The sequence below is a fragment of the Candoia aspera genome, chromosome 5 (genome assembly GCF_035149785.1).
Source record: "Candoia aspera isolate rCanAsp1 chromosome 5, rCanAsp1.hap2, whole genome shotgun sequence".
Taxonomy (NCBI): Eukaryota; Metazoa; Chordata; class Lepidosauria; order Squamata; family Boidae; genus Candoia; species Candoia aspera.
In genome coordinates, this window is record NC_086157.1 from 80,065,979 (window position 1) to 80,074,775 (window position 8,797).

Sequence of the window (8,797 nt, forward strand, 5' to 3'; positions counted from 1 at the left end):
CTATTCCTGCAGCATCCTGGACTGATGACAGATAATTGTTTCCATAGAAAAATATAGGAATGTTCATAATATGTCTGAAATTATAATTTGCCAGCTACTGAACTGTTTTTGTATTTTTCTAGTGGGTAGCTATGAGCATGATTTTTTTTCCTGCTGTGAACACTACTTAGCATATGTTCCACATTGCTTAAAATAATCAGGGTCTGTGTGTGTGTTTGCATGGAAGTATTTATGTTTTAAGGGAAAAGAGCAAGTTTGCCAGTCCTTGACTGAAAAATACTTAAAATAAGAGGTGAGTGATACAGTGACATACCTTGATCTCCCAGGTGTTTGCCACTGTTAAGTCTCTAGCTGCCTGTCACCTGCCACTTTCCAATTGGGGTGGGGGAAGGAGTAGAATAAATTGCACAACCCAAACTATGGCCCTAAGGTCCAGCTCCGGGGCACCATTGGTTGTATATGGTTACCATATATACCTGCGTATAAGCCATGAATTTTGGGCTCCAAAGTACACACCAAAAACTGGGTTCTGCTTATCCAGAGACCAGAGATCAGATTTTAAAAAAATAAAATAAAAATCACAGGCTTTAAATGATGACGTGAAAGTTTGCAGTTTCCCACTTTTTGCTGCACACATTTCCAGCAGGTAGGAAAACACCATGTCTGGGCATTGCCAACAGTTATCATATGATGCAGTTTTCAAGCTAAAAGTTGCTAGTAGAGCAGAGGAGACAAATAGTTCTGTTGCTGCTATAAAATATGAGGTACATGAAAAACAAATTCATAAATGTTGTTTTACAGAACAGATTTTGTTTTTCCGGGTATTTTGGTTGCAATTTCTGGGTTGGCTTATATGCGGATGGACTTATACATGAGTTTATATGGTTGTTGTTTCACAACAAATTCTATATGTGAAATTCATTTAGGAGTTAGCAGTCAAAAGTATATTCTCAAAGGTGATAAAATGTTTTATTTTTTATTTTTATTTTTTATGTGAGTAAAGGGAACATCTTTTTAAAAAATACTTTCCCCAATAATTTTATTTCAACTCTCCTAGTGTTTTCAGTCTTAACTCTTCCCTCTCATCTTTTTTTCCCCCCTTTGGAAAGTAGCTCAGATAGGGGCTGATTACTATAAAGCCATATTCTAAATGCCGGTGCTTTGAAATTTTGCTAGCAGACACAGTTGCAAGTCTGCTTTAAAATGAATATTGAACTGGTACACTTGATTATACCTTCTTTTTTGAGGCTGTAATCAAGCAGAATGCATACATTCAACTGCATCTTCCTTAGTCTTCAAACAGAAGACAGTACTACTGCTATAACGTTATGGTTACATTGCAACATATTATAGCTTCAGTCATGCAAAATGCAAGGAAGTTTGTGCAAGCTCTAGAATAGTTTTTCTTATGACAGATGATCTTGTCACAAGATCAGCATAACATCAATCCTTCCTTGATTTATATTTTTAAGTAATCACTGTTATATGGTGTTATTTTGTTTTTTAAATTAAAAATATTTAAAATTAAAAATATAGTTACCTGTCTCAAACAGAAATTTGAATCAGAAAAAAATTACGCAAAGACAAGGGCAGTATCCTCTAAATGAGAGCCAGTTTGGTGCACTGATGAAGGTATTAGATCAGAGAGACCCAGACATCAGTCCACCCACAGTATGGAAGCTCAAGGATTGACATGCGTTCTTTCTCAGCCCCACCTACCCCATTGGGTTAATTTTGTGAAAAAAATGAGGAGACGGTGCTGTGTGTGCCATCTTGAGCTTCTAGAATCGGCGGAACATAAATCTGACAAATAACTATATTTCCTACTTTCCTCTCTGTTTAGGAGTTTGTATAACACTCTCTCTCTCTCTCTCTCTCTCTCTCTCTCTCTCTCTCTCTCTCTCTCTCTCTGTGTGTGTGTGTGTGTGTGTGTAGATAGATGTTTGTGATGTGATGTGATGTTATAGCAGCCGTAGCTTTCAGAATCATTGCCATAAGTTCTTGTTATTCCAAGTCCTCAGTCTCACTTTCAAAAGATACATTTATGTTTTTCTACAGTCAGTAAGACAACCACTACTGCTGAGGCTTTAAACCCACTAAAGTTTGCTATGTCTAATAGTGCAATCATATGTATCTCTGAGAATTCTTTGGTGGCTGTATTTGATACTCATAACCTTTTTCATTATAGGATGTACTACATAGTTTCATACTCACTTCCAGAAAATCCTCTTGCATTACCAACTTAGTAACCTGATAATAGAGTTTACTAATAGACACAATGCTTTGGAAAAGAGCCTACTCTCAGCAGAACTAAAGGGTACCTATACTTTATCAAAACATCTGAGAGATTTATTTTCACTCATACTTGAATGATAACTATGTCCATTATATGAACCTGGATTTTTTGAAGCGACTAGCAATGATTCTAATTAAGTTTAATTCATATGACCAATTTTTATCCCATCTACTGAAATCAGCTACTGAAATCAACTAATCAACTACATCTACTAAAATGGGAAACGATATTTACAATTGAATTCTGCAGTCACTATGTTTGTATGAAACACTGTACTGTATGGACCATGGCTGACAAGAACTATACTATTAGATTGGGCAGGCCCAGTGTAGAAAATCAGCCACTTGCTATCAAATTTTGGTGACATGATATGTTCCAGAAACAATAACAATTGGGTTAAGAGTTAACCTGCTGCTTGTGGTTATCCTGTCTCCCCCTCTTTCTCCTTCCCTCTCTCCAATCAATTAATCTACGGAAGCTTCTTGTAATTATGACTCAATACCTTAATATTTTTCAATAGGATTCCCCCAATATTTTGATTGTTCAAATAGTAAATTTTGTTCCACCTTGTTTAGCACTGTTATTGTCCTTCTATTAGACTCATTAGAACAATCTAAAACCTTTTGTGGGAAGGAAGAACCAAGCTGGGGATATAAGATAGGATGGGATGAAAAGTAAAATAGATTTAGGGCTGATGAACTTTTCCCCCATTAGGCATACATGTTCCTGAAAAGCATCCTTTCTACAATACCACCAATAAAGCTGTGCTGACAGAGCAACAGAAGCATTCTCTTCTTTTGGCATCTGCTTTTGCCCCACCCAGCACTGTGGGAGAAAATTGTGAACCAACATTTCCTCTATATGCTCAACTATATTTTAGTTCTATATATCCTGTATTATGTAGCATAATACATTTGCCAAGAAAACAAATCAGACACGATTGAACGGATTAAAAAAAAGTAGCATATAACTTGTTTGAGGCCTAGTCACAAATTCCTATAGAATTTAAGCCTTTCACAGAATTGCAACTTTCTCAAGGATGTTAATTGTCATTATCCTTTTCACAAAGAAATTTGGGGTCAGCCAGTTAGAATAATAGTCAGAGATCAGGTACCATCCTATATCTGTCAGCTGTGGCTCTCTACAGTATCAGAGTAAGAACTCGGCATTTCAAAGGATGAGATTAGAATGTTTCCCATTTCAAATGATATCCCAGTTTCTTTATTCATTGTAAAACAATTTTTCACTTCTAGCTGGGGACTGATCAATATATCTATATGCTCAAACTGTCTTTGAACAACTTGTATACTATATAAGAACTGGTGCTTGGTTTTTTTGTTTTTGTTTTGTTTTTGTTTTTTGTTTGCAGAAGACCAGTGACTCACTGTAACCTGCTAGTTTTGAAAATAAACAAATCATTGGATCCTCTCTAATTATTGGCATTTCTTGAAAGTTTCCACTACAACATGATGAAGCGTCCCTAAGATCTAAAACCCCACATACCATTTTCCAACATTTTAGCTGACCCTAATAAAAATATTCTTGATTATCTGTGGGCTCTGTGTATTCCGGATTGTTTTATTGTTTTCTGTGGTCAGTGTCATGTCCCAACATCAGCTTTGATCTTGCTGTGATATCTGGAGATCTCTAGATGGTTTTTAATAATCAATCCTTTATTTATTTTTGTTAATAAATGCCCAAAGCCAAAAAGCCATGAAAAGACATCAATAGTACAATGTTACTGATTCCAAATAATAGTGCTTTCAGTTAAATCTTCTTTCAAAAAGGGTATGCTGAAGAGGCATTAATTTTACTTCCTCTGGAAGCACAGAAACAATATCTTTCTATGGAGGAGGGTGAGAACAAGTGAGTGAGCAAGATGAATGTGGCTCTGCAAAGTCAGGTATGCAACAAAGTATCAGCTGTTGTTCAGATGAAATCTCATCCACCAGGCATCAAAAAGAATCTTCTGTTCCTAATGGCATGCTATTTAAGTTCCACTGAGTCAGCCTGATTTGATCTCACTCAGCTCCATGCAACTTCCTCCTCCTGTTCCAACTGTCGGTGCATCAGTGGAATAAATTATTGCATCCTGACTTTTATGTGTTCTCATATTTAAATATTGGAATTTGTCTTTACATAAAAGGTATCATAAGGGTTGTAGGACACATAGCACATGCCAGATATAAAATACTGTACTACTTTGCTATTTAAAAAACTGAACAAAAGTTAGTGTTAGATTCTCATGTAATTTAGCTAAATGTACGCCGGTGAGGCCAATAGATTTATTTATTTATTTATCTATTATTCATTCATTCATTCATTCTTTACATTTATTTACCAACCATCTCACTCAAGGAGCGACTCTCGGAGGTTTACAGTAAAAACAAGAATAAATAATCATTAAAATGCCATAAAACAGTATTCTTATATAAAGTATAAAAGTACAAGTCAAGGCAGGGGTGTTAAAAAGATCTTCATTTATGGGAGCATCTTCAGGGTGCTAACCACCCCCATGATTGGTTGCTCCTCCTCACACTCCATGTGAGCTGGCAGATCCAGGTCTTCACTCCTTTCCGGAAGGCTCTCTTCCTGGGCCCTGCCAAATGACATTCCTTCATGGATGGGGTCCGTAACATGCCTTCTCTGCCTGACCAAGTGGGATGGGTTGATGTAATGGGGATAAGACAGTCCCTCAGGCAACCTGGCCCCATGCCATGTAGGGCTTTAAAGGTAATAACCAACACCTTAAATTCGACCCAGAATTATAAGCATGCAAATAATTTAAGCTCACAATGACAAACTCCTACTGACATTGTCTATGAGACAGACAGGAGGGAGTCTAAATCATTTATAGAATTCAGAATTAGTTGAATAACACTTCTCTAAGATAACAGCTCACAAGTGTGCCTTGGTCTTATTTGAAAAGAGACTCAGTCTAATGGTATAGTGCCCATGTATACCATTATTTTGGGCAGGCAGCTGTTGAAAAAGACTAGGAGGATGTGCCCATACACATTGAACTATGCATGAGCCAACCACATTTGAACATGTACTGCAAGAATTCAGTCTGTGTGATTAATGTATAGTTTAATGTGTCACAGCAATCCTTGAAAATTTGGTGGAATAAACTGTATTTCAATAATCATGAATACATATTGTGCAAATGCATGTTAGTATATCATGTCAGTATATGATAGTATTGAACTCTACAACTCCAAGTTACCTCAGCTGTCAAACAGATGTACAATTCTGTAAAAAAAAAAAAAAAAAAGCCCCGTTTCAGATTTTTGAAAGTTTGCATTATCTTGGCCACTGAATGTTGTCAGAGCTTCATGTTGGTCCTATAGATCTATAAAGAGTTTGAGTGAACAAATAAGAACAAAATATGGTGCTAATTCCATTTATTTCATAAACAGTCATTCAACATTTGATTTGTCAGTATCAAATAGTAATTGCCAAGGTGGGACAGGCCAAACTTTGATGGACTGTTCAAATCTTTTTGGAAGTTATAAAAAACAATGGTAACTGTAATCCTCAGGAGCCATCACATAGAAAATCATTATGTATTGGCATTTGGCCTGGATTCTTCTGGAACTCAAACTTAGCCAGACCAGCTGGTCTTTAAGTGGGATTGATATTCATGGGTGTGTGAAGGTGTGTATGAGTAGAGCTTTTGGATCAGGAAGCAAACAGTAAAAGTTGTAAAGGTGCTTTTGTTTCTACATATCTGAGTCTCTGGATAAATAGAATAACACACTGGCCCTCAATGTAGCATAACTAGAAGTTTTCTCAGGGTTATAATGCATGTCTGCAAAATATCTCTGAGAAGGGTCTTGTTTCTTACAGTTGTAAGAACATTAAATGCTCATGTACTACTTCTACATAAGAAGCTAAGAAATCAACTTAGTGTCAATTTGTTTGAGATAAATCAGAAAACAGCCTAAATGTGGACTTCTGGTGGGAATATGGCAGACTGAGCAGCTGTGCCCATGAGCTCCGTGGGCAGAACTGGCATCATGGCAGTTTTTTCAGGTGCAGCTGGGCTATAGCCCAGAGCACTTTTCCAGATTAGAAAACCCTTGGAATCAACCATTTATCCTCTGGATGGTGAGTTGTAGCCAGGAGATTGTGGACAGCATGCACAAATGACAGGTAAGACTTCACTGGGAGGCTGGGATTTCACCGTTTCTGAGCCACACTGCAGCCCTTAAAGGGACATTAAGTCCAGCCACCCCATTTCTAAAGCACCCAATTTACTTTTTTAAAAAAAGTTTTTGTCCCCTAAGAGAAGCTTTCTACAGTAAGAAGAAGCAGACTCTCTTGGTGCTTATTGTTATTTCTGGATTAAATTTTAAAATCTTTTTAAATTTTGGCTTGTCTTCCCATTCAAAGACTAAGGAGAACTGAGAATAGATAATTGCCTCCCTGTTATTATTTTTGTACTGAATTTGAAGGATTTAATATTTTCCTACATATTGAATTTGCTGTTTGGAATCTCTAGTCCTCTGTTCACTTTCCCTGAGAGCTGTTTGCTAGCACACTTTCTCCTGTTTCAATTTTATTCAGAAGTTTTTTATTAACTCATTAACTCCTATCTCTGCAAGACAAGTATCTAGGGGCGCCATAATCTACTGCCTGAAACATGGAGGATTTCAAGGAGACTTTTTCAGAGTCCTGTTGTAAGCCTGAGTAGGCCTTCAAAGAGATTTTTTTTCAGATTGCTGTCAGGCTATTCTGCAGAATATTTGGGACACTGAGGAAGATATTATTTCTAAAGTGTGTCATCTGGCTGAAGATGTTATGGAAGAAGATGAAGATTTTGACAAGGATGGAGATCTTTCCACTGACAGTGAAACTGAAGTAATGCCAGACGAAGATTACATTTTGGTGATGAAGGGGTTAAAGCAACAGTCTAAGCTGCAGATTACAAGGAGAATGGTATTTTTTTGAGGGATTGTTATGGCTTTCTGAAGGAATGTTATGGAAGAGAAGAGAAGAGAATCTGCTTTGTGGGAGTTTTTTTGCTGAGAAGTTTGAGTTTTTAAAGGGGGCAGTTGGGCTGTTTGATTTTTGCAAGAAAAATGCCTTGGGTGTAATAGGGAGATCTGTAAATGTCTTGGTATATTTTGAAGTGGGGTAAAAATTTAAGAATGTGTAATTGGATTGATAATGAGAGTATTATGATTTCATTTCTCTTTAATGATTTGGATTAAGACTTACTAGACTTTTTAAAGGTTTGTTTGTTTTTTAAGATTTATAAGGTATCTATAAGGTATAGATTTTAGGTTTAATAGGGTTAAGGTTGCTGTAGTATTATTAATTATAAAACTAGATAATTTACATGTTTTTATAATTTGATTTTTATTATAGTGGACAGAAATAAATAGAATAGTAGTAGGAATGAAATAATTATATAAATGTTGCTTTATGGTGGGGAAGTTGATTTAGAAGTTTATATATGCATTTTTCCTTTTTTTATATAAGGGGAAGGAGCAATTGCATTAGTGATTTGTATATGTGCTAATGGAAGGATTTATAGAAATAATGTGATCTTGGTTTGATATAGAGTAAGGGATTGATTATGGAAACTGCTGTATATTCTTGCTGTTGAAAGTCAGAAGTCACTTCTTTATGTAATCTTCAAAATTCTTTTTTCTTGTGTTTCACACTTTTTTAGTTTTTCTTTTTTCTTTTTGTAGTTTTCTTTTTTTCTTTTTTGTAGTTTTTATCTTTGTTTCAAACTTAATAAAATTCTTTAAAAAGAAAAGAAAAGAAAAGAAAACAGCCTAAATGCTCTGAGTAGATGCCAGGATCCATTAATCCCTAACTATACAATTCTGAAAAGAATACTTCAATATCACTAACTCAACAGGACTCAAAATGTTGTGTTAGATTAAATGTAGGACATGTCATCCTCAACTACACTTTTCAATTTAAACTTGCAGTTATTATATATTATAACCTCTTTATAATACAGACGTATATCTGTGTCTGTATACATATGTGTATACACACACATACACACACACAGAGGCATCTGTGTGTGTGTGTGTGTTCATTGATACATACCTGTCTTCATACAATCTTTTGGCCAGTGGCACTATATACAGTACAGAGGAAGCTATATTATACTGAGTCAGGTCATTGGTTCATTTGGCACAGTATTTTTACCACCCATCTTCCTCCAACCTTATGTCTTCTAGTTGTGTTGGACTTTGTTCTGCTATCTGGAAATTATGGAGAACACAAGCTTAAGGAAAATTTCTTATAACAACAACTCTCCATTTTATGTAAGGTTTTTTGCCTTTCTAATCTTTCTTGGAGGTGGCAGGGCTTGAATGTGAGTCTTCACACTGATATATCACCCTTTCTCTTTTTTTCTATAAGAATTTTATTAGATTTAAGACAAAGATAAAAACTACAAAAATAAAAAAAACTAAAAAAATGTGAAAAATGGGATTTTTATTTTTTTTTAACAATTACAAGAAGAGGTGACTT